This window comes from Drosophila willistoni, unplaced genomic scaffold (genome assembly GCF_018902025.1).
Source record: "Drosophila willistoni isolate 14030-0811.24 unplaced genomic scaffold, UCI_dwil_1.1 Seg583, whole genome shotgun sequence".
NCBI classification, from domain to species: Eukaryota; Metazoa; Arthropoda; class Insecta; order Diptera; family Drosophilidae; genus Drosophila; species Drosophila willistoni.
The window spans coordinates 41,876-69,061 of NW_025814501.1; the positions used below are offsets into that span (position 1 = coordinate 41,876).

The following is a 27,186-nucleotide window of genomic DNA, read 5'->3' on the forward strand; positions in this document are numbered from 1 at the left end:
CAACTTCAACGCCGTGCGACCGGCGTTCGATGACATCAAATGGAAATTTAATCCACCAGCCGCTCCTCATATGGGGGGAGCATGGGAGCGACTTGTTCGTTCCGTCAAGACTGTACTCTACGCAATCTGCCCAGCGAGAAAATTCACCAGCGAGGGCCTACAAAGCGCACTCTGGGAAGTGGAATTCATCCTAAATTCCAGACCGCTTACTTTCGTCTCTCTGGACAGCAAAGACGACGAGGCTATCACCCCTAACCATCTACTACTAGGATCAGCAAGCGGCTATAAACCAGTCTTCGAAACCACACATACCGTACAGCACATGTGGCAAGCTGTACAAGAATTCGCCGATCAATTCTGGCGACGATGGGTACGCGAATACGTTCCAGATTTAGCCAGGCGAGGAAAATGGTTTACGAAGAGACCACCAATAGCAGCTGGAGACGTCGTTGTAATATTGGACGAGACTCTGCCCCGAAATAGATGGCCAAAAGGTATAGTCGAGCAAACAATCCTGGCCAAAGACAACCAGGTGCGTCGAGTGATTATCAGAACTGCCAACGGGACTCTTCAACGGCCCGTGGCTAAAGTAGCTGTATTAGACGTCGGCTGTTTTGGAGCAAAGCAACCCCCTGAAGAGAGCAGCTTTACTGGGGGGGAATGTTGCCGCCGAAATTCGCTAACTGCCCAGCAGACCCGACGCAGCCACCAATGGGTTAACCCATATCACTCATTCTCTTTCATTTTCATACTTATTCTTAAGCGCCAGCCTACGTGCTGGGAAATTAACCGTTGCATCTTGCGCTTTAAGCTTACATGTTAGGTTCTATGCTTGTTACTAAGCGGCGGACAGAACAGTTTGGTTACAACCGCGAGTAAGGGCGATTAATTTATAGCGGCTCGCTTACAAACGGCTAGCTTACAATCATAGCGGCTCGCTTACAAACGGCTCGCTTACAATCATAGCGGCTCGCATAATAACGACTCGCATACGGCACACACACCATACACACCCCATTAGCATAAGAAATACACGTGGAAGAAATAAATGAAGTATCACGTGAAAAGTGGAGTGTTTTCTTGTGGGCCCGCTAAAACATCGAACCTTAGCGCCAAACTCAACAAGGGTCTAGCCTAGAAACAAATATATGTTTCTTTGGTGGTATGCCAACGAGAGGCCGCGGTCCCGAAGCGTCAGCCGCAGCAGTAACGTTGGACAAGTCACCCACTGCAGCAGTCAACTTGTTTACGGGGCCCTCGATACTTTTAGAACTATCGGCAATAAGGTAATACCGGTAATTCATTACTAATAGCATTCACAACCGGGCTCTTAAACGATATCAATTGCTGTACATTCTCGAGTTAGGAGTGGACGGTGCATGAGACCGGTCGGGGACGATAAGAGAGCTGGCGGATCCGGATACAGATACAGAAACACCCCAAGGACTGGTCCTTTTACGTTTCGGAGACTCATTCATAAGCAATAAACTTCTGAACTGAGTCTCCACCGCAGTAAACTCCGCTTGGAGTTTATTAAAACGTGCCCTTAAAGTGTCAAAACTATCTCTAGTCCGCCTCATGAAAGAGCGCATCTCATTCTCGACCTCCCGGCAAGCATCACATCCATATTTTAAGCCACCACCTTTAGCAATAGACTCCTTGATTCTGCCTGTGTAACCTGCACACTTAACGTGAACCGCATTGTCACACAACCAACAAAGAATATAATCATGGGAGTCAACCGCATTAGTGGCAACTATGCAATTATTTTTGAGCAGACAACCATTTTATCAAAAAGTTTAATTTAATTACAAAAGGAAATACAAAAAATAAAAAATAAAAATTCTAAAGGTAAAAAATCTGTATATAAGAATATACTGACCAGTTCTGACACAAGGGTTAATGTGCAGAGTAAGGCCTTCATAACTAAAGAATAAAAAAAATGAAAACACAAAAACAAAAACACGTATCACAGAGTCGCGGGTAGACAAAAGACGAGAGCGCAAATCAATCAAGAATAGAAAAGAGCGGGCTCTCCCGCTCCCGCGTCAAATTGAACACATGCAACAACAATTTGTACGCAAGAGCGCGAGAGTTAGTTAAAACGGTAAAGACACAAAAGCAAAAGAGATAAACAAAACAACAACACCGCTAATGCAAGTATTGTTGTAAGTTTGATTTATTTAAATTTAAACAAAAGCGATAGCAAGAATTCGCGAAATGAAAATAAAATTCGGATGTTGAAATTATTATTAATTAAACCGATAATTTAAGAGTTATGTAAAAGTATTTAATCGCGAGAAAAAATATAAGTTGATAAGCGCAAAAAAAACACGTCCGTCCTCTGCAACGAGTGAAAGTAATTGATTATTAGTTGTTTATTTAAACTGTATATTAGCTCAGTGAAGATTTTACTACTTTGGCACTTGTACGCTTTCTGAAATTTTTTTTCAATATTTCCCTTAAAATAATTTTGTTCTCTTAGTATTTCATTTTTTTTTCTTCTTTATATTGTAATATATAAAAAATTTTGATTCTTCTTTTTTTTTCTTTGTTATTTTTTTCAATTTGTTTAAAATTCTATTTTCTAATATTTAATTGTTTCCAAAAAAAAAAATGATGTAATTTTTCTTATAGGGTATTTAGACTTTGTTATTGGGCAATTTTGATCTTGTGGAGCTTGCTGCGATCAGAAAGCTTTATGTGTGCTTGCAAGCTTCGTGAAATTTAGTTGAGCTTTTTTGAACTTTATTGAAGTTTTTTCAGAAGCTCGCTTTGATCGTGACAAGCTTTACACGTGTGTTTATGTTGTTTGTGCAATTTTGAGTGCACATGTTTGACATGCGCTCTTCGTTAGAGTATGTTGGGGTATATAATGCCGATTGGAATTTATTATTTAATTGTATATATATATATGCTTTTTTTGTGTATTTTGTATTTTAGTGTATATATATACACACTTTTTTTATTCTCTTATTATTTTTTGTTAATATTTTTTTGTTTCTGCATCTGCTGCTGTTACTGGTCGCTGCATATGGCTCTGCCACCCCCCGGTTTGGTTCTCTGGTGCGCTTTTTCCAGGTCATCTATTTTGTACCACAGCCTGCATCCTTCTGCCCAGGGTGGTGGAGGATCGTTGTTAATCTGGCAAAGTAGGGCCGCCCGGTGTTCTCGGAAACGGACCTGGTGGCCGCCTCGACGCTTCGGCCTTAGAACCAAGGGGATGGCCGCCTTCTATTAAATCGAATTGGGTGGGAAGGTTACTCAATAAATGTATGTGGGTATTAAAAAGGTTCCCTTGACGATAAGTTCAATGTTCTATAATTGACGGGCAACTAATTAATATTTTGTACAGCGAATCAAAAGTGAAATTGAAATACCAAAGAAAGCAACAGCAACAGCAACCATGCTGCAAGCAAGAGTATTTCGGTTTATCTATGCATATTGCACTGGACTTTGTAAGATTCATACATATATGTGTTTATATATATTTGTTTAGTAGAAAGCGAATCAACTACAGCGTCAACTACCATTTTTAGCACGCACGTAAGCGTTTTTTGAAATTGTTATTGTTATCATAAATTCAATTGTCGTGTCTCTCTCTCTCGCTTTGGGTTTGTGCTAGGGGCATGATCAGGGTTATAGTGGATGGAAAAAGGATCTAGATATTAGATCTTATATTGTTGCCGCAAAGTATGCAACAATAAACTTAACAGCAAAGCAAAGTAAATTTGTATCTTTCGTCTTAAGCAAAAGCATTTGAACATAAAACCGAAACAATGACAAACTAAGAAAAGAAAAGTTCCTGAAAACCGAAAATCTTTTTACGATCTAATAAACGGCCCCAAGAGAGAATTCGCCTACATAGCTATTTACAAAGTGAATAGGGAATTCCCGGAGAGAAGGAAAATAACCCAATCTTCATTCGTTGAATTCAAAATATGAACTGATTTTATTTACTAAAGTACGGAGTTTATATAGGAAATCTTAGGCTCTAGATTGTATCATAAGGCAATTGTTATCATAAATTCAATTGTCGTGTCTCTCTCTCTCGCTTTGGGTTTGTGCTAGGGGCATGATCAGGGTTATAGTGGATGGAAAAAGGATCTAGATATTAGATCTTATATTGTTGCCGCAAAGTATGCAACAATAAACTTAACAGCAAAGCAAAGTAAATTTGTATCTTTCGTCTTAAGCAAAAGCATTTGAACATAAAACCGAAACAATGACAAACTAAGAAAAGAAAAGTTCCTGAAAACCGAAAATCTTTTTACGATCTAATAAACGGCCCCAAGAGAGAATTCGCCTACATAGCTATTTACAAAGTGAATAGGGAATTCCCGGAGAGAAGGGAAATAACCCAATCTTCATTCGTTGAATTCAAAATATGAACTGATTTTATTTACTAAAGTACGGAGTTTATATAGGAAATATTAGGCTCTAGGAGGTAACAATTGTTCTTAAGGAGATCTTATTCTAGTACGACTCACACCCACGCATTCGGGGGTTGAAAAATTATTATTATTTTAGGCACGGCGTCGGCCACTTGACATCCTGCCGTTGTGATCGTTTGGGTTAGTTTACAATTACAAGTGTTTTTTCCCACAACGCGTGTGGCTGATTGTAATTCTAGTCATATGCTAGGTTAGTTGTTTGTGCCAAAGTACAGTTCTATTATATTTTCTTTAGTGCATCTGATTTGGTGAAGCCGCTTCAGATGGACACGGTGTTTATTCTTAAGCATTCTGCGCGGGGCCACCAAATGGGGCGAGTGGGATTTATTTGTATAGTATGTAATTAGTTTTTTATTTAAGCGACCTTTAAATTGTTAGAAAACCATGCTTTGCCTCCGCTCGCCTCTCCTTAAACTCGTTCGAACTCCGCTCGCCTCTCCGATCTGCTCCTGCGGCCACCTGCCACCATCCTTTTCGTCTCTGAAACTATGTTGATGCTCTTCTGCTAACGTGTTGCCTCTTTGCAAATATTTCATTGCTCTTCTGCTGTCCTTTGTTGGCTAATTGCAACTGTTTCATTGCTCTGCTGCTGATCTTTGTTGCCTACTTGCAACTACATACAGCGTTTGCAACGATATTAGTGTACATACACACTGCCGAAATTACTACAGTTGCTCCACTAGCCAAACTGCCTTTAAGATTGGTTAAAAACTCTCCCGCCGCTGAAGATACTACAGTTGCTCCACTAGCCAAACTGCCTTTAGATTCAGACGCACGCATTTTTTATTTATTAAGCAATAATATTTTGCTTTAATTTTATACTCTGTCTCTTACCACTGGTGAGGGAAAACAAGAGTTATTTATTTTGCTACCTTTAGCTGATCTTATCATAAGAATTCAGACTTTAAGGAGCTGATTGAACCTCTGAGTCTCTTACCACTGGTGGGGGAAAACTACAGAGTTCTTTTTTATCGAAGGACCAAACATGATCCATCCGGCTCGAAGGACCAAAATGAATAGGGAATTCCCGGAGAGAAGGAAAATAACCCTATGAACTGATTTTATTTACTAAAGTACGGAGTTTATATAGGAAATCTTAGGCTCTAGGAGGTAACAATTGTTCTTAAGGAGATCTTATTCTAGTACGACTCACACCCACGCATTCGGGGTTTGAAAAATTATTATTATTTTAGGCACGGCGTCGGCCACTTGACATCCTGCCGTTGTGATCGTTTGGGTTAGTTTACAATTACAAGTGTTTTTTCCCACAACGCGTGTGGCTGATTGTAATTCTAGTCATATGCTAGATTAGTTGTTTGTGCCAAAGAACAGTTGTATTATATTTTCTTTAGTGCATCTGATTTGGTGAAACCGCTTCAGATGGACACGGTGTTTATTCTTAAACACAAAGTATAAGTATTTTTTTTTTTATACCCTTGCAAAAAGGGTATATTAATTTTGGTCAGAAGTGTGCAACGCATAGAAGGAAGCATTTCCGACCATATAAAGTATATATATTATTGATCAGCATGACGAGACGAGGTCATATAGCCATGTCCGTCCGTCCGTCCGTCTGTCCGTCTGTCCGTCCGTCTGGATCAACGCAAACTCCTTCTAGACCGTAAGAGCTACAGAGCTGAAATTTGTAGGCTTGTATATACAGCAGGCGTTGTATATCTCGGATTCAGCCGGATCGGATCACTATATCGTATAGCTCCCATACAAATGACAAAGTCACGAACAGTGACTTTTCTTAATAACTTAGTTATTTTCTGAGCTATTGTCGTGAAATTTAATATTGGTGAGTTAATTACACATATAAACGACTATGCCAAATTTGATCAAGATCGGTTGACTATATCATAAAGCTCCCATAGGAACGATCTTTCGAAAACAGTGACTTTTGACAATAACTTCGTTACTTTTGACGCGATTACTTTCAAATTAAACATTTGTTAGTTTAATATATCTGTTAATGACTGTGCCAAATTTGATAAAGATCGGGTAACTATATCATATAGCTCCCATAGGAACCATCGGTGGAAAACAGTGACTTTGATCAATATCTTCGTTATTTCCTATGCTAAGATTGTAGGCCGTTCTTTCGGACACATTAGCCCTTTTAGCTTAAACGTTTTTCCACTTTGATGGCTATAGGTAAGGAAAAAGTTAACAATAATGTTGCAAGGGTATACAAACTTTGACGCGGTCGAAGTTAGCCCCGGCCCTCTGGTTTTTACATAAAGGCTATGTCGAATAGGAAATTCATCTTTAATGGTCACGCACGTTTGCTCTGCTTGGCCACTTATTGGGTGAGGGTGTTCAGTTTCTTACCAGCAGTCCGGACAATAAGCAGCGATCCAAGCTGCCATCGATCAGTGAACAGGATATTGAGGCTGTACTGCCGCGTGGAGTACATGCCAAGGAACAGGTCCTGAATAGCATGATTGTGAAGCGTGTTGGCAATTTTCTGCAAGATCACACTCTACAGTTATGGCGGATCAAGCTATAGTTAAAGGATTATTCAAATTTGCTTATTTTTTTGCAGATTAAATTCCCTGATCTACGCGACACGGATAGCAACTCTGTAGAGTTGGCCGTAAGAAGAAGGATAAAAAGGGCAGTGGCACATTTGTGCCAATTGCCTATGGAGCCTTGGCTATACTGGCCGGTAAAGCCTTGATTGTCTTTAAATTGGCGCTGGTATTGGCATCCATAATTGGCATCAAGAAACTATTGAGTGGCGGCGGCGGAGGCAAGGAATCCTCTCATGAAGTTGTTGTCTCCTCTGTCGGCCATTCGGGCTGGGGTCGGGACTTTGATAAAAAGTCCTTTTTGGCCTACAGCGTCTGGAAGCCGGCAAAGGATTCGGCGGGCAAAGAGAAGAAGCCAACCAAAGAACCGATTGCCGCATAAACTGTCTGACTTGAATGTGTGTAAGGTTTAAGTAAGCGCTAAATTAAATATAGTTAATTCTGCTTTAAATCACAAATAGTCTCAATATCGTAAGAGCTAAAAAGGTTGAGGTTTTCAGGAAACAAAGGCCGTCTTGTGGGCAATCCATTTCCCTATACAAACGTTTTCTAACATAAAGGCTATGTCAATTTAAATAAAGTCAACTGTTGTATTAATGTCATTGTAGTGCTCTGTAATATACAATGTGAAAACTAAAAGAAAATTTGATGAACAAGGAGAAATTATATGAGAAGAGCGGCGCTTTAGTATTCAACGAGTAAGGGCATTAATTCGTGCTACGGTTAGGTTAGAAAGAATTAGGTTCAAGAATTGATTTGAATCGAGCAGACTTTCTATATGATTGCACCATCGACTACAGGTTGCATCGATTAGTTTTGTGGCATTGTGGCTTATTGAAGTTTGCTGATAAAATGACTGTTCTGTGCTGCCTTAGTGGTAAAGTTGGGGACATTGAATTGCAATGTGTGTGTGCCAAAGAAGTGAGCAACATGCTCCACCAGCAATGAATCGACCTCAGATTGACAAGCTTCCACCTCTTCTGGAATATCATCGGTTTTCACCAAGGCAATGCCCTCTGTCAGCCTCACATCTTCGTTTTCCCTATCAAAGTAATGCAGAGCACGTTCCTGTTCAAATATTATCATGTGACATCAGGAATGACAGAGTGAAAGAGAGAGAGAGAGAGGGAGAGATGGTGGCGTTTACCTTCATGCACAACACCATCGGTCGCCGTAATCCTTGACCATTTTGCGGGCACTCGTCAATAGACTGTCTGCCTCGGAGGCAGCTGCCGCCGTTGAGGCAATCAGCGCGAAAAGACACAAATTTAAACATGATTGTAATTTTTTGGATATTTGTTTTTGCACAAACACTAATGACACAACGGAGAGATGCGAGTGGGGTATATTATCCTTTTAGATGTTTGCACTAGCTGAGAGTGCTTTTGGCTTGTTTTGTTTCACTTGATTGAGTGGCACTGCGCTCGATTGGCTTGTTCGATCTGTCGGTCAGAAGGCAACCGGTAAACTGTGAATAGAAGACTCCCGCGGATCGAGTTTTATGCCCCGCCAGCAGAGCAACGACAGCAGCAGCAGTGGCAGCAGCAGCGACGACGCAAACAGAAACAGAAACGTTGGACAAAATAAAAATAAAAGAAAAAGACATCGGCATTGACGATGCGAAACGATGCGAGTGCTTCACACTCTCCTACCAATCCCCCACCAGAATTGAAACAGTAGCCGAGCTTAGAATTTAAATAAACAGCCCGAAGAAGACGTTAAGAGGAGGCGCATCGGCTGCAACCAACTTGGCCAAGAGCAAAAGACCGAAACCTCCCGACAGAGGCCGGTCGACGGTGCGTATGCGTCGCAGTTGCCGTTGCCGTTGCCGTTGTCGTTGTCGTTGGCAGAGCCGTTATTTTGTTGTTTATCAAGACACTAAACCAACTGTTAACAACTATATGCCACACACACACTGACACACAGATTGACACACACATGCTAACAAAGTGTTAAGGGGAGAAGGTAAGAGCCATTAATTGTTTTAAGCTTAGCTGGGCAATTTATTTCGATATTATTGGCATTCATTTGACAGCTTAAAAAGATATATGATGGCACTTATAGGCAAATGGTTTTTTGTTCTTTTTCTGCTAACATCATGGCATACTTTCAATGCTTTTCAATGTTAATCTCAGTCATAACCACAGCAGAAAGTGCTACTCCATTTACAATTGCAGGCACGTGACTTTGCGGTATAGGGGAAGGAGGGTGGCCACAGCGCAGAGAGATGGGTGGTGGCTAATGTGGAGAGGGTAATTATCAATTGAACCAGCACCAACCACACCATCCACACTAGCAGCACCACTTATGAATTTGGCTGTGTGTGTGTGTGTATATTGGTCGAAAGCAACCACAAGTGCGCAGCCATCGTATCTCGAATTGGAGTAAAATAGAAAATTAACTAGTTTGCAGGCGGTATGAAAAATAAAACAAAATACAAGATGAAAAAAAAAAATTTGATTTTAACTTTGCTGTTTATTTGTGTTTGTTTTTGCCTCACATCTCGCTCGAACTCGAACACTCATAATGTGTCGGTGTGTGTGTGTGTATCTGCAGTTTTGTATGCCAATCGCCATCAGTTGCACATGGATGGATGGATGGATAGATGGCTTGTTGGATGGTTGGATATACAACTTCAGTCGGACACGCAGATACAGATGCAGTGGAAAAGTATTTCATTGGCTTTAAATTGCCACACGTCTTTTGCGTCTGCTGCTGCTTCTCTCTAGACAATTGCCCCAAAAGAAGAAAGCGACAGATTTGCATGGCCACCAAACCAAACAGATGCAAAACACTCGAATCAACGACTTGTCGGAAACAAGAACTATGCAAATCACCTCCACGTGGCCTCAGATGGATGCGTGATGGTTAATTGTATTGTCACGAGAAATGGGCAAAGGGCGTGTGGTTTTTTTAATGAAAGTGAAATAAAAAGTAATTGTAAAAGACAAACGAAAAACTAACCATTGATTATGTTTTTTCTTATGCAATAGAAATTGCTTTGCTTAGCTCACATTATTTTGCAAATATCTTTTGTTTAGACATGTGCTTCAGTAATTTCTCTCAATATTATTACCTTCTATGCCCCTTGGCCCTGCCAGCGTGTGCGCAAAGTTGCTAATTGAGCAAAGCTTCAGTGCTGACCTGAATATTATTTGTGCGAAATATTTTTGGCAGTTCAGCAAAATGATTATTACTTAAAGCATCTCTCTTTTCTCTCTCCCCCTCTCCGACTGGTCATCATCCCAGCCCCATAGTTTCGTCCCCTGTCTGCCCAACCCTTATCCACAGTGGCATCTTACCAAAGTGACACCTTTTGAAAGTTTCACTTTCATTCCGCATGGCTGGCATTCGCGCCGTCGACTCTGAATTCCGGCTAGCAGCTCAATCTCAGGTCCGTCATGTTAACAAGCCGCCCGTGATGTGCTTGAGTAATTTTCAATTAATGAAAGTGCTGCGTAAAAGTCTAACCAAGAGTAAGTCAGTTCCACTGATATTCCAGTGATGACATCAGTATTCGCAATTAAGTTGTCCCATTCCTTCAAAAAAAAACCAAAATGTGTAAAGGGCGCCTTCTATTAAATCGAATTGGGTGGGAAGGTTAGTCAATAAATGTATGTGGGTATTAAAAAGGTTCCCTTGACGATAAGTTCAATGTTCTATAATTGACGGGCAACTAATTAATATTTTGTACAGCGAATCAAAAGTGAAATTGTCGCATACCAAAGAAAGCAACAGCAACAGCAACCATGCTGCAAGCAAGAGTATTTCGGTTTATCTATGAATATTGCACTGGACTTTGTAAGATTCATACATATATGTGTTTATATATATTAGAAAGCGAAGCAGCGTTTTTTGAAATTGTTATTGTTATCATAAATTCAATTGTCGTGTCTCTCTCTCTCTCTACACCTGTATGGCTTTGGGTTTGGGCTAGGGGCATGATCAGTGTTATAGTGGATGGAAAAAAGATCTAGATATTACTAGGCTTCATGTGTTTTTTGCACAGCCATTTTTTTAATGATCATTTTGAAATATTATGAAATATGATAAAATATATGTAAATGAATTTGACTACCCAGAAATTGTATTTTAACTGGTAGCATCTGTTATTAATAGTCTCAATACTGTCAGCGTCCATTTATAGATCGATCGCTTCATTAACGCATACTTTCGTAATATTATCGTTGGAGCATGGATCCAAATCATTTCTATCGATAACAGACCATTTGTATGTTTGAACATCATTATTTTGTCGTTCGAGCATTTTAGAGATTTTACTTAAGCAGTCTTCTACTTTGGGCAGTATGACTCGAGCTGGTAAGAGATGTAGAAATTCCGTAAGGGGAACAGCTTCGTAGTTATCTTTTTTGCAGATGACACCCAACACCCAATCCATCGTATTCTCGTCTGCTGCCGCAACGTATAGCACTATATTCTAGAATCGGTGTTTCACTATTGAACTTTAGGCAGCCGACGTTTCTGTATCCTTCAAAGCTTTAAAAAAATTCATTCAACAGATTGCAGAAGTCTCTGTTGTTGCAGGCGGACGCCGAGAATTTTAGCCATATCCCAGGCATTCTTAGATCTCAAAATTCTGGAATTATTTCTATAGTAGATAGATTCGAAACTGAACGAGCTAAACAGTAGGTAAGTGAAAAGCTTTCATACACTTTCGTCAAGTTGGCTTTAAGTTTGTGTCTTAACTCTTTTATTTCTTGGTTGCACTGCATACTATGCAAATGCTGCAAAGTATGCAACAATAAACTTAACAGCAAAGCAAAGTAAATTTGTATCTTTCGTCTTAAGCAAAAGCATTTGAACATAAAACCGAAACAATGACAAACTAAGAAAAGAAAAGTTCCTGAAAACCGAAAATCTTTTTACGGTCTAATAAACGGCGCCAAGAGAGAATTCGCCTACATAGCTATTTACAAAGTATAAGTATATTTTTTTTTTTTTTTTACATAAAGGCTATGTCGAATAGGAAATTCATCTTTAATGGTCACGCACGTTTGCTCTGCTTTGCCACTTATTGCATTTGTTTCAGGCCTGTGTGGATGCTGAACAACTAAATGCAACAGCTTAGAACGAACTGCTAGTTTAGAAATAAAATTGCAGCTCTTTCAAGGTGGGGGCTATGGCTAAAACTGCGGCTGCTGCTTCAAAATATGTACATTTGTATATATGTATATATGCTGGGATGTATGTACATACAATTGGTTGCTTTCATTGCTTTCACGAAAGCGCAGCTCTACTGGCCAGCCGTCTCACTAATTGGCGTGATATTTAGACTAAAACAAAGAAATGTTTTTCAATTTATCATCAGGCGCTTGACATGCAGCAATGCCAGGCGCAATAAAGCATCAAGAAACTTGGCTAGGAGGTATATAATGCGTAAGATGCAAATGCCAGCACTCAGTCGATCATCAAAGGTGCAGCCACAGGGCCAGTACCCACCCCAGCCGTAGTTTCATTCAACATTTTGGCCGCTGCATGCCATTCAGGATAGCCGTAGGAATCACTTCGATCGAATCCCACCAGCCCAGATATGATTAAATACGTGTGGCATGTGGCAGCCCTGATGATTGTCTTTTGATGGCTGTGAAGTGCGCGTAGTGCCAGTTATCAACAGCAGCAATTGAATAGCCTGGTCATGGATCAGAAGCCTCAACAGCAACAGAATCGGATACAGCAGGCATCGAGTGGTACTAGTCCGGTTAGCTTTTTGAAGGACATGTCGCTGATTTATCGCATATATCAGCAATGTACTGGTAAAAATATGTCCGTTTGTCTCAAGGTGAAACTACTAACTGGCCTGGAAAAGGCTTTCCGTTCGGCAAAATCCTTGACCCTCTTCGATGGTATTCAGTTTGTTAGCAGCAGTCCGGACAATCAGTATATTAGGTAGGAGCAGGTCCTGAATAGCATGATTATGAAGCGTCTTGGCAATTTTCTGCAAGATCACACTCTACAGGTATGGCGGATCAAGCTATAGTTAAAGGATTATTCAAATTTGCTCATTTTTTTGCAGATTGAATTCCCTGATCTACGCGACACGGATAGCAACTCTGTAGAGGGCCGTAAGAAGACGGATAAAAAGGGCCGTGGATCTTATATAATGATTCCCTTGCTGCTTTGCGGCACATTTGTGCCAGTTGCCTATGGAGCCTTGGCTATGCTGTCCGTTAAAGCCTTGATTGTCTCTAAATTGGCGCTGGTATTGGCATCCATAATGGGCATCAAAAAACTATTGAGTGGCGGCGGCGGAGGCAAGGAATCCTCTCATGAAGTTGTTGTCTCCTCTGGCGGCCATTCGGGCTGGTGTCGGGACTTTGATATGGCCTACAGCAGCTGGAAGCAAGCAAAGGATTCGGCGGGCAGCGGCAAAAGCTTGTAGACGCACCACGCGAACCCCCTCCGCCTGACCCTGCATAGTGATCCAATGATGAATCCAGCCGAGCATTTGCATTTGGAAACGACAAAGAGAAGAAGCCAACCAAAGAACCGATTGCCGCATAAACTGTCTGACTTGAATGTCTAGATTAATTTGCCTAATCGATATTATTATAACCTAATAACTAAATGTGTGTTAGGTTTAAGTAAGCGCTAAATTAAATGTAGTTAATTGTGCTTTAAATCACAAATAGTCTCAATATCGTAAGAGCTAAAAAGGTTGAGGTTTTCAGGAACCAAAGGCCGTCTTGTGGCAATCCATTTCCCTATACAAAAAAATTGTAAAATTGTTTTGTTTGTATATTGATGAATTGAGTTGCAGAAAATAAACATGCAAAATTATTATTACCAAGGAATGCAACGGTATATAAACTTCGGCATAGCTTCTTTGAAATTTTTTACATAAAGGCTATGTCGAATAGGAAATTCATCTTTAATGGTCACGCAAGTTCGCTCTGCATTGCCACTTATTTCATGTCTGTGTGGATGCTCAACAAGTAAATGCAACAGCTTAGAACGAACTGCTAGTTTACAAATAAAATGTAGCTCTTTCAAGGTGGAGGCTGTGGCTAAAAATGGGCCGCTGCTTCAAAATATGTACATTTGTATATATGTATATGTGCTGGGATGTATGTACATACAATTGGTTGCTTTCATTGCTTTCACGAAAGCGCAGCTCTACTGGCAGCCGTCTCACTAACAAAGAGATGTTTTTCAATTTATCATCAGTCGCTTGACATGCAGCCATGCCAGGCGCAATTAAGCATCAAGAAACTTGGCTAGGATGCCTAAGATGCAACTGCGAGCACTCAGTCGATCATCAAAAGTGCAGCCACAGTGCCAGTACAAACCCCAGCCGTAGTTTCATTCAACATTTTGGGAGCTGCATGCCATTCAGGATAGCCGTAGGAATCAATTCGATCGAATCCCACCAGCCCAGATATGATTAAATACGTGTGGCATGTGGCAGCCCTGATGATTGTCTTTTGATGGCTGTGAAGTGCGCGTAGTGCCAGTTATCAGCAGCAGCAATTGAATAGCCTGGTCATGGATCAGAAGCCTCAACAGAAACAGAATCGGATACAGCAGGCATCGAGTGGTACTAGTCCGGTTAGCTTTTTGAAGGACATGTCGCTGATTTATCGCATATATCAGCAATGTACTGGTAAAAATATGTCCGTTTGTCTCAAGGTGAAACTACTAACTGGCCTGGAAGAGGCTTTCCGTTCGGTTCCTCTTCGAGGGTGTTCAGTTTCTTAGCAACAGTCCGGACAATAAGCAGCGATCCAAGCTGACATCGATCAGTGAACAGGATATTGAGGCTGTACTGCCGCGTGGAGTACATGCCAAGGAACAGGTCCTAAATAGCATGATTGTGAAGCGTGTTGGCAATTTTCTGCAAGATCACACTCTACAGGTATGGCGGATCAAGCTATAGTTAAAGGATTATTCAAATTTGCTAATTTTTTTGCAGATTAAATTCCCTGATCTACGCGACACGTATAGCAACTCTGTAGAGGGCCGTAAGAAGACGGATAAAAAGGGCAGTGGCACATTTGTGCCAATTGCCTATGGAGCCTAAAACGACTGGTTTGTGCTGTATTGCTGTATTTGTATTTATAGTGTTTCGCCATAAAGCAGGAAACACAATGGCTCTTTTAGCGGGACCAATAATAACAATTTTACTTTACCACTAAGGCAGCACAAACCGTTTTACCATCAAACTTCAATGAGCCACAATGCCACAAACTAATCGATGCAAGCTGTAGTCGATGGTGCAATCATATAGAAAGGCTGCTCGATTCAAATCAATTCTTGAACCATTTCTATATGGTTCGATAGGCTCGACGATTTCTCTTTTCTAACCTAACCGTTTGATAGGCTGTCCTCTGTGCTCTTGTGTTTGAGAAGCACGAATTAATGCCCTTACTCGTTGAATACTAAAGCGCCGCTCTTCTCATATAATTTCTCCTTGTTCATCAAATTTTCCTTTAGTTTTCACATTGTATATTACAGAGCACTACAATGACATTAATACAACAGTTGACTTTATTTAAATTGACATAGCCTTTATGTTAGAAAACGTTTGTATAGGGAAATGGATTGCCCACAAGACGGCCTTTGGTTCCTGAAAACCTCAACCTTTTTAGCTCTTACGATATTGAGACTATTTGTGATTTAAAGCACAATTAACTACATTTAATTTAGCGCTTACTTAAACCTAACACACATTTAGTTATTAGGTTATAATAATATCGATTAGGCAAATTAATCTAGACATTCAAGTCAGACAGTTTATGCGGCAATCGGTTCTTTGGTTGGCTTCTTCTCTTTGTCGTTTCCAAATGCAAATGCTCGGCTGGATTCATCATTGGATCACTATGCAGGGTCAGGCGGAGGGGGTTCGCGTGGTGCGTCTACAAGCTTTTGCCGCTGCCCGCCGAATCCTTTGCTTGCTTCCAGCTGCTGTAGGCCATATCAAAGTCCCGACACCAGCCCGAATGGCCGCCAGAGGAGACAACTACTTCATGAGAGGATTCCTTGCCTCCGCCGCCGCCACTCAATAGTTTTTTGATGCCCATTATGGATGCCAATACCAGCGCCAATTTAGAGACAATCAAGGCTTTAACGGACAGCATAGCCAAGGCTCCATAGGCAACTGGCACAAATGTGCCGCAAAGCAGCAAGGGAATCATTATATAAGATCCACGGCCCTTTTTATCCGTCTTCTTACGGCCCTCTACAGAGTTGCTATCCGTGTCGCGTAGATCAGGGAATTCAATCTGCAAAAAAATGAGCAAATTTGAATAATCCTTTAACTATAGCTTGATCCGCCATACCTGTAGAGTGTGATCTTGCAGAAAATTGCCAAGACGCTTCATAATCATGCTATTCAGGACCTGCTCCTACCTAATATACTGATTGTCCGGACTGCTGCTAACAAACTGAATACCATCGAAGATGGTCAAGGATTTTGCCGAACGGAAAGCCTTTTCCAGGCCAGTTAGTAGTTTCACCTTGAGACAAACGGACATATTTTTACCAGTACATTGCTGATATATGCGATAAATCAGCGACATGTCCTTCAAAAAGCTAACCGGACTAGTACCACTCGATGCCTGCTGTATCCGATTCTGTTGCTGTTGAGGCTTCTGATCCATGACCAGGCTATTCAATTGCTGCTGCTGATAACTGGCACTACGCGCACTTCACAGCCATCAAAAGACAATCATCAGGGCTGCCACATGCCACACGTATTTAATCATATCTGGGCTGGTGGGATTCGATCGAATTGATTCCTACGGCTATCCTGAATGGCATGCAGCTCCCAAAATGTTGAATGAAACTACGGCTGGGGTTTGTACTGGCACTGTGGCTGCACTTTTGATGATCGACTGAGTGCTCGCAGTTGCATCTTAGGCATCCTAGCCAAGTTTCTTGATGCTTAATTACGCCTGGCATGGCTGCATGTCAAGCGACTGATGATAAATTGAAAAACATCTCTTTGTTTTAGTCTAAATATTACGCCAATTAGTGAGACGGCTGGCCAGTAGAGCTGCGCTTTCGTGAAAGCAATGAAAGCAACCAATTGTATGTACATACATCCCAGCACATATACATATATACAAATGTACATAAGGCCACAGCCTCCTCCTTGAAAGAGCTACAATTTTATTTGTAAACTAGCAGTTCGTTCTAAGCTGCTGCATTTACTTGTTGAGCATCCACACAGACATGAAATAAGTGGCAATGCAGAGCGAACTTGCGTGACCATTAAAGATGAATTTCCTATTCGACATAGCCTTTATGTAAAAAATTTCAAAGAAGCTATGCCGAAGTTTATATACCGTTGCATTCCTTGGTAATAATAATTTTGCATGTTTATTTTCTGCAACTCAATTCATCAATATACAAACAAAACAATTTTACAATTTTTTTGTATAGGGAAATGGATTGCCACAAGACGGCCTTTGGTTCCTGAAAACCTCAACCTTTTTAGCTCTTACGATATTGAGACTATTTGTGATTTAAAGCACAATTAACTACATTTAATTTAGCGCTTACTTAAACCTAACACACATTTAGTTATTAGGTTATAATAATATCGATTAGGCAAATTAATCTAGACATTCAAGTCAGACAGTTTATGCGGCAATCGGTTCTTTGGTTGGCTTCTTCTCTTTGTCGTTTCCAAATGCAAATGCTCGGCTGGATTCATCATTGGATCACTATGCAGGGTCAGGCGGAGGGGGTTCGCGTGGTGCGTCTACAAGCTTTTGCCGCTGCCCGCCGAATCCTTTGCTTGCTTCCAGCTGCTGTAGGCCATATCAAAGTCCCGACACCAGCCCGAATGGCCGCCAGAGGAGACAACAACTTCATGAGAGGATTCCTTGCCTCCGCCGCCGCCACTCAATAGTTTTTTGATGCCCATTATGGATGCCAATACCAGCGCCAATTTAGAGACAATCAAGGCTTTAACGGACAGCATAGCCAAGGCTCCATAGGCAACTGGCACAAATGTGCCGCAAAGCAGCAAGGGAATCATTATATAAGATCCACGGCCCTTTTTATCCGTCTTCTTACGGCCCTCTACAGAGTTGCTATCCGTGTCGCGTAGATCAGGGAATTCAATCTGCAAAAAAATGAGCAAATTTGAATAATCCTTTAACTATAGCTTGATCCGCCATACCTGTAGAGTGTGATCTTGCAGAAAATTGCCAAGACGCTTCATAATCATGCTATTCAGGACCTGCTCCTACCTAATATACTGATTGTCCGGACTGCTGCTAACAAACTGAATACCATCGAAGAGGGTCAAGGATTTTGCCGAACGGAAAGCCTTTTCCAGGCCAGTTAGTAGTTTCACCTTGAGACAAACGGACATATTTTTACCAGTACATTGCTGATATATGCGATAAATCAGCGACATGTCCTTCAAAAAGCTAACCGGACTAGTACCACTCGATGCCTGCTGTATCCGATTCTGTTTCTGTTGAGGCTTCTGATCCATGACCAGGCTATTCAATTGCTGCTGCTGATAACTGGCACTACGCGCACTTCACAGCCATCAAAAGACAATCATCAGGGCTGCCACATGCCACACGTATTTAATCATATCTGGGCTGGTGGGATTCGATCGAATTGATTCCTACGGCTATCCTGAATGGCATGCAGCTCCCAAAATGTTGAATGAAACTACGGCTGGGGTTTGTACTGGCACTGTGGCTGCACTTTTGATGATCGACTGAGTGCTCGCAGTTGCATCTTAGGCATCCTAGCCAAGTTTCTTGATGCTTAATTACGCCTGGCATGGCTGCATGTCAAGCGACTGATGATAAATTGAAAAACATCTCTTTGTTTTAGTCTAAATATTACGCCAATTAGTGAGACGGCTGGCCAGTAGAGCTGCGCTTTCGTGAAAGCAATGAAAGCAACCAATTGTATGTACATACATCCCAGCACATATACATATATACAAATGTACATAAGGCCACAGCCTCCTCCTTGAAAGAGCTACAATTTTATTTGTAAACTAGCAGTTCGTTCTAAGCTGCTGCATTTACTTGTTGAGCATCCACACAGACATGAAATAAGTGGCAATGCAGAGCGAACTTGCGTGACCATTAAAGATGAATTTCCTATTCGACATAGCCTTTATGTAAAAAATTTCAAAGAAGCTATGCCGAAGTTTATATACCGTTGCATTCCTTGGTAATAATAATTTTGCATGTTTATTTCTGCAACTCAATTCATCAATATACAAACAAAACAATTTTACAATTTTTTTGTATAGGGAAATGGATTGCCACAAGACGGCCTTTGGTTCCTGAAAACCTCAACCTTTTTAGCTCTTACGATATTGAGACTATTTGTGATTTAAAGCACAATTAACTACATTTAATTTAGCGCTTACTTAAACCTAACACACATTTAGTTATTAGGTTATAATAATATCGATTAGGCAAATTAATCTAGACATTCAAGTCAGACAGTTTATGCGGCAATCGGTTCTTTGGTTGGCTTCTTCTCTTTGTCGTTTCCAAATGCAAACGCTCGGCTGGATTCATCATTGGATCACTATGCAGGGTCAGGCGGAGGGGGTTCGCGTGGTGCGTCTACAAGCTTTTGCCGCTGCCCGCCGAATCCTTTGCTTGCTTCCAGCTGCTGTAGGCCATATCAAAGTCCCGACACCAGCCCGAATGGCCGCCAGAGGAGACAACAACTTCATGAGAGGATTCCTTGCCTCCGCCGCCGCCACTCAATAGTTTTTTGATGCCCATTATGGATGCCAATACCAGCGCCAATTTAGAGACAATCAAGGCTTTAACGGACAGCATAGCCAAGGCTCCATAGGCAACTGGCACAAATGTGCCGCAAAGCAGCAAGGGAATCATTATATAAGATCCACGGCCCTTTTTATCCGTCTTCTTACGGCCCTCTACAGAGTTGCTATCCGTGTCGCGTAGATCAGGGAATTCAATCTGCAAAAAAATGAGCAAATTTGAATAATCCTTTAACTATAGCTTGATCCGCCATACCTGTAGAGTGTGATCTTGCAGAAAATTGCCAAGACGCTTCATAATCATGCTATTCAGGACCTGCTCCTACCTAATATACTGATTGTCCGGACTGCTGCTAACAAACTGAATACCATCGAAGAGGGTCAAGGATTTTGCCGAACGGAAAGCCTTTTCCAGGCCAGTTAGTAGTTTCACCTTGAGACAAACGGACATATTTTTACCAGTACATTGCTGATATATGCGATAAATCAGCGACATGTCCTTCAAAAAGCTAACCGGACTAGTACCACTCGATGCCTGCTGTATCCGATTCTGTTTCTGTTGAGGCTTCTGATCCATGACCAGGCTATTCAATTGCTGCTGCTGATAACTGGCACTACGCGCACTTCACAGCCATCAAAAGACAATCATCAGGGCTGCCACATGCCACACGTATTTAATCATATCTGGGCTGGTGGGATTCGATCGAATTGATTCCTACGGCTATCCTGAATGGCATGCAGCTCCCAAAATGTTGAATGAAACTACGGCTGGGGTTTGTACTGGCACTGTGGCTGCACTTTTGATGATCGACTGAGTGCTCGCAGTTGCATCTTAGGCATCCTAGCCAAGTTTCTTGATGCTTAATTACGCCTGGCATGGCTGCATGTCAAGCGACTGATGATAAATTGAAAAACATCTCTTTGTTTTAGTCTAAATATTACGCCAATTAGTGAGACGGCTGGCCAGTAGAGCTGCGCTTTCGTGAAAGCAATGAAAGCAACCAATTGTATGTACATACATCCCAGCACATATACATATATACAAATGTACATATTTTGAAGCAGCGGCCCATTTTTAGCCACAGCCTCCACCTTGAAAGAGCTACAATTTTATTTGTAAACTAGCAGTTCGTTCTAAGCTGTTGCATTTACTTGTTGAGCATCCACACAGACATGAAATAAGTGGCAATGCAGAGCGAACTTGCGTGACCATTAAAGATGAATTTCCTATTCGACATAGCCTTTATGTAAAAAATTTCAAAGAAGCTATGCCGAAGTTTATATACCGTTGCATTCCTTGGTAATAATAATTTTGCATGTTTATTTTCTGCAACTCAATTCATCAATATACAAACAAAACAATTTTACTCTCTATTTTACAATTTGTTCTTCTTCTTCCCTCATTCCTAAAGCAAAGCAACGCACGAGTTGGGAGCAGAGCCGATTATTAAGTTGACTGTAACTTGTGTTATATTTATCCGATCACATCAAATTTTGGGATCTGGGGTTTTATATCCAATGTTGTCACATATGTAAATTTCATGGCATACTCCAATTTTTATGAAAATGTTTCTTCTAGTTCTTCTAGAGCTATATGATATAGTGGTGCGATCCTGATGGTTTTCATACTTTATTTTTCCCGGGTAATAAAAAACCCCGAAAAAAATTTTAGCCTGATAGCTCTTAAAATGGCTGAGTAAAACGCAAACGCACAGACGGACGGACGGTCGGACAGACGGACAGGCGGACATAGCTATATCAACTCTGCTTCTCATGCTGATTAAGAATATATAGTCATATATCCAACTCCAATACCCAATAACATATAAGTATTTCGCCCCCTAAAATTCATAACGTTAATTAAAAATCCGTTTTTATAAACAATTGTCCCCCTCAAAACCAGAGCGTATGAACGCTAACCCATAAAATGAACATAAACAATTAAACACTTGAAGTAATAATAGTCCCCCTAACAACCAAAAGCGTGAGAGCGCTAACTCAGCAATTAAATTCGGACCAATGAAATCATCCAAATATCAATCACGCCACCAAAGGGCTCCCAAATCTAGCTTATAAATATAACCATAAGACATTTTTGTAACTCAGTTCTAAGTTTTCATTCAAATAATAAAGTACGTTGCTTTTAACTCACAAAACATATCTTTTTATTCCTTATTGGGAAAATCGGATATTTAATTGGCGCAGTCGGTAGGATTGGAAAAAGTTATTCTATCGGTGTTACATATAGAATTGTTATCCGTGTGTTACATAGAATTAGTGAATAATCACTATAAAATTCCGATCCGACATCAAGAACTTACGGGTAGTGCTCAAAAGTCTACAAAAGTGAAAAATATTTTCTGCCAAGTGTGCGCGGAAATATCAACTGTGTGTTGCAACCAAAAAAAAAACAAATATTTACGCCAACTGTGCGCGAAAATATCAACTGTGTGTTAGAACCATTAAATCCAATTGAGGAACAAAAACGCCAACTTGTGTGCGAACAAAAAAAACCAAAATCCAAAACAAAACATAACTAAAACCCAGAAAAATAACAAAACAAAACACCACAAAAATCCCAGAAAATCAACGAAAAAAAACATCACTAAAACCCAGAAAATCAAAAAAAAAAAAAATATCAAAGAAGCTAACATCGGCTATGCCGAAGTTTATATAGCCTTGCAGTCCTTGGTAATAATAATTTTACATATTTGTTTTCTGCAACTCAATTCATCAATATACAAACCAAACTATTTTACTCTCTATTTTACAATTATTTTACAATCACATATGTAAATTTCATAGCATACTCCGATTTTTCTGAAAATGTTTCTTCTAGTTCTTCGTGAGCTATATGATATAGTGGTCCGATCCTGATGGTTTTCATACTTTATTTTTCCCGGGTAATAAAAAACCCCGAAAACAAATTTCAGCCCGATAGCTCTTAAGACGGCTGAGTAAAACGCATTCGCACAGACGAACGGACGGACGGACGGACGGAAAGACGGACAGACGGACATGGCTATATCAACTCAGCTTCTCATGCTGATCAAGAATATATATACTTTATGGGGTCGGAAACGTCTCCTTCTGTGCGTTACAAACATCTGACCAATTTCATAATACCCTCTGCAAGGGTATAACAAAACACCACTAAAACAAAAAATAAAAGAAGAAACAAAATGGCTGTAGAACTTACCGAAGCCCACCTCAATCAAGCACTGTCTTCGTTAAGACAGGTGGAAAATTATGATGGAGCACCAGAGAATCTGACGTCATTCATAAAGAGGATAGATTTCATCATGCACCTATATCCAACCCATGACAAGGCAACATAACATATTGTTCAGTGCAATCGAGATGCAGCTTACTGGAGAAGCACAACCGCTCTCACAAATTGGACAAGCCAACACCTGGCCGGAACTAAGGACACTCCTCATCAATGAATTGAAGACGCAGACCCCCTGTGAGGAACTTCTTCGACGCCTCTACAACACCAACTATGCAGGAAATCTTCGTAAGTTTGTAACAGAATTCGAAGATATGTCCTATATTATCACAAACAAATTAAGTCTAGAAAACGATGCAAATAACACCGCTCTTTATACAAATGCTTTAAATAACACTATAAAAGATGTAATAAACAAAAAAATACCCGATAGATTATTTATGACTTTAGCTAGATACGATATAACCACAGTCAGCAAATTGAAGCAAGTAGCTCAAAGAGAAGGGTTATACGAGAATAGTATAACAGAAATCAGAAAATCGAATCAAAGCCAAAATCAAAATCAAAAAGGTGGAAAATCTTTTGTACCCAATAGTACAACTCCGTCTCAAACAAAACCAAACCAAAAACTTTTTCAAGAATTTCAACAAAAATTAAATATTGACAGGGCTCAAAGTCCAATGAATAATCAACAGCAAAATAACTATCCAAAAAATAATGTAGCAAAAACGCAAAGAGAAAGTAATAGTGGAATTAGCAAAATGGACACATCCGAAAATTTTCATCAGAATGCCACGGATCAATCGGAAGAAGAGATAGAGACAAGTCCTTCATCAGAATAATGATGAACAATAAACCTTTGAGATGTGTAGTCGACTCAGGCTCTTCAATTAATATAATGTCCGAAAACTTTTTAATTTCAAAACCTATTTAGGAGATTTCAAAATTCACATGATTGAAGGAGCAGTAAAACTAAAAGAAATTATTTTCCTTGCACCCAGCAAACTTTGTCCAACAGAACAAAAATTTTATATCCATAAATTTTCAAATAAATACGACATGTTGATAGGCAGAACTTTCCTAAAAGCCTGCAAAGCACAAATAAATTATGAAGATTAATACGCAAAATTAGGAAACTATACATTTTATTTTAGAGATGTTGAAGAAATAGAAGAAGAACAAAACATAGAAGTTTTGGACCCACCCACAGAAAGGGACCAGGAAACAAATTTTGCGATTGAAAATGAAATTCAGTGACATTCAGTACCGCGAAGGTGAAAATTTGACTTTCACGAGTACAATAAAGCACTCTATTCATACAAAACATGAGGACCCAATCTATAAACGACCATACAAATATCCCCAAACATTTGATATGGAAGTCAACAAACAAATAAATGAAATGATTGAACAGGGTATCATTCGAAAATTGAATTCCCCCTACTGTTCACCCATTTGGATCGTTCCAAAAAAAGGAGATGCTTTCAACAAACAAAAATTCAGATTAGTCATTGACTATCGAAATCTAAATGAAGTCACAATAGATGACAAATTTCCAATTCCAGTCATGGACGAAATTCTCGACAAACTGGGAAAATGCCAATACTTCACCATCATTGATTTAGCTAAGGGATTTCATCAAATTCAAATGGAACCTGAATCTATTGCAAAAACAGCTTTCTCAACTAAATTACGAATACACACGTATGCCATTTGGTTAAAAATGCCCCGGCAACATTCCAAAGATGCATGAATAATCTTTTGGAAGACATTATTTATAAGGATTGCCTTGTTTATCTGGATGACATCATTGTGTACTCCACTTCATTGGAGGAACACATACTATCACTCAGAAGCTAATCTTAAACTCCAACTCGACATATGCGAATTTATGAAAAAGGAAACAGCATTCCTTGGTCATATAATAACAACAGAAGATATAAAACCTAACCCAGATAAAGTCAAAGCAATTAAAAAATTTCCGATACCTAAAACTCCAAAAAAAATTAAATCATTCTTAGGATTTGTTGAGATTTATTCAACTTCATGGGTTTTCAGAGTTATTGATGGATATATATATATTAGTAGTGAATATATTATTTTTGGTAGAACTATGAGAAACACGACCGGCACAGACGGTGCCATATACGAGAGTGCGTCTTGACGCGTATAGGGTTGCCAGATGGGCGGGTGACCAAGTAGGCTGCTAGATGTATTCGCAATACTTCCCCTCAGATGGCGCGTTATTTCTCTATTTTTTGTACTCCCAACAGTGTCACACAGGACTCATGCTTTGCTGTTCCTGTTGAGATGTAATCAATGCGAAGGTCCCCTTTGTCCACCAGTTCCCTTATAAAGTGATGACGGATGTCGACATGCTTTGTCCTCTTGTGGAATAGAGGATTTCGTGTGAGTTGGCCAGCTCCTTGATTGTCGTTGTAGATTATGGTGGAACGGAGCGAGCCAAAAATCTCTTGCAAGAAAGATCTTAGATGTACAGCTTCTTTAGACGTCTCAGATAGGGCCATGTATTCCGCCTCTTTACTAGAAAGAGCGACAGTTCGCTGCTTACGGGATTCCCAACTTATTGGTGCGTTTGCCATCTTAAATGCGAAACCTGTAAAAGATCTACGATCCTCAATATTAGCAGCCCAGTCGGCATCAGCATAGCCAACCAAATCTTTTCCGGTTTTTCTATATATTAGTCCATGGTCTTGAGTACCCTTCAAATAACGAAGTACCCTTTTGGCTGCAACCCAGTGTTGTTTCCCGTAACAATTATTATACTGGCTAAGAAGACTTACGGTATGTGCAATGTCAGGGCGCGTCGACACTGCAAGCCACATTAGAGCACCTATCAAGCTTTGATATGGGACGCCTGATACTTCATCCAGGTCCGGTTTTGTCTTTGGGCACATTTGATTTGAAATTTTCATAGGTGTGCTCACTGGTTTACAGTCCTCCATGTTGAATTTCTTTAGCATATCCTTTACATACCTTGATTGACCCAAAGAACATTCACCTTTGTTCTTATTTTGAAGAAATTCAATACCCAGGCAATAAGACAGTTTTCCTAAATCCTTCATTTCAAAATTACGTGTTAATTCGGCTTTCAGCTGTGTTAGTAGCTTGTTATTATTCCTTGCGACTATGAGATCATCGACATACAGTGAAACGATGATAATCCCATTACCTTGTTTTTTCATATACACACAAGGATCAGCTGCAAGTGGCTTCAAGTTCATTTCCTTCAATTTGTAATCCAGTTTCTTATACCACTAACGTCCACTCTCAGAAGACAAAGCAGAAACAACAACTTACTTTTACAAAACAAACATAAAAATAACATACAAAGAAATGACCAATGCTTACGCAAGGGATATAATCATAAGATATCTTTGCAGTAAAAACACTGTACTATATTTTCATAATGAACAAGATTTTCCCATATTCCAACAAGCTTTTATCGAAATAATACAACCAAACGCAAATACAAAAACCTCGAAATCTAGTATTAAGTTAGAGGACCTTCAAACGTTTGCACAATTTAAAGAAATAATCCTAAAACAACATAAAGAATTATTACATCCAGGAATTGAAAAAACGATTAATTTGTTTAAAGAAAAATATTATTTTCCCGATTTTCAAAACCTAATTCAAAACATTGTTAATGAATGCTCAGTATGCAATATCGCAAAGACAGAAAATAGAAAAACAAAACTAACTTTTGAAAGAACACCAAAACTTTTCAATATCAGAGAAAAATACGTCATGGACTTTTACATGATAGACAATTTACAATTCCTTTCATGCATTGACATTTACTCGAAATTTGCAACACTTGTAGAAGTAAAGTCTAGAGATTGGTTAGAAGCCAAGAGAGCAATTATGAAATGGGCAAACCAATAGAAATAAAATCAGACAAAGATTCAGCATTTCTGTGTATAGCACTAAAAAATTGGCTACAAGAAGAAAATGTAAAGTTAGAAATCACATCAAGTAAAAACAGCATCTCAGACGTAGAAAGATTCCATAAAACGAAGATAAATTACTTAAATTTGAAAAAATTCTCTACGTATACAACCATAAGACGAGACATAAAACAACTAACCGAACACCAGCGGACATTTTTATCTATGCAGGATCCCCCGACTATAATACCCAAACAAAAAAAATACATCAAATAAACAATTTAAATGAAGATAGAGACGACTTCGAAATCGACACTAG

General features: G+C 39.9%; 5 pseudogenes; 2 read left to right on the top strand and 3 right to left on the bottom strand.

Moving 5' to 3' along the window:
- Window positions 1-12,443: 12,443 nt before the first annotated feature.
- On the top strand, window positions 12,444-13,622 carry LOC6653385 (annotated as a pseudogene).
- A 185-nt stretch (window positions 13,623-13,807) lies between these two features.
- Window positions 13,808-15,026, top strand: LOC124461656 (annotated as a pseudogene).
- Window positions 15,027-15,627: 601 nt separating this feature from the next.
- On the bottom strand, window positions 15,628-17,069 carry LOC124461654 (annotated as a pseudogene).
- A 409-nt stretch (window positions 17,070-17,478) lies between these two features.
- Window positions 17,479-18,919, bottom strand: LOC26529276 (annotated as a pseudogene).
- A 408-nt stretch (window positions 18,920-19,327) lies between these two features.
- Window positions 19,328-21,013, bottom strand: LOC111519738 (annotated as a pseudogene).
- Between the last annotated feature and the right edge of the window lie 6,173 nt (window positions 21,014-27,186).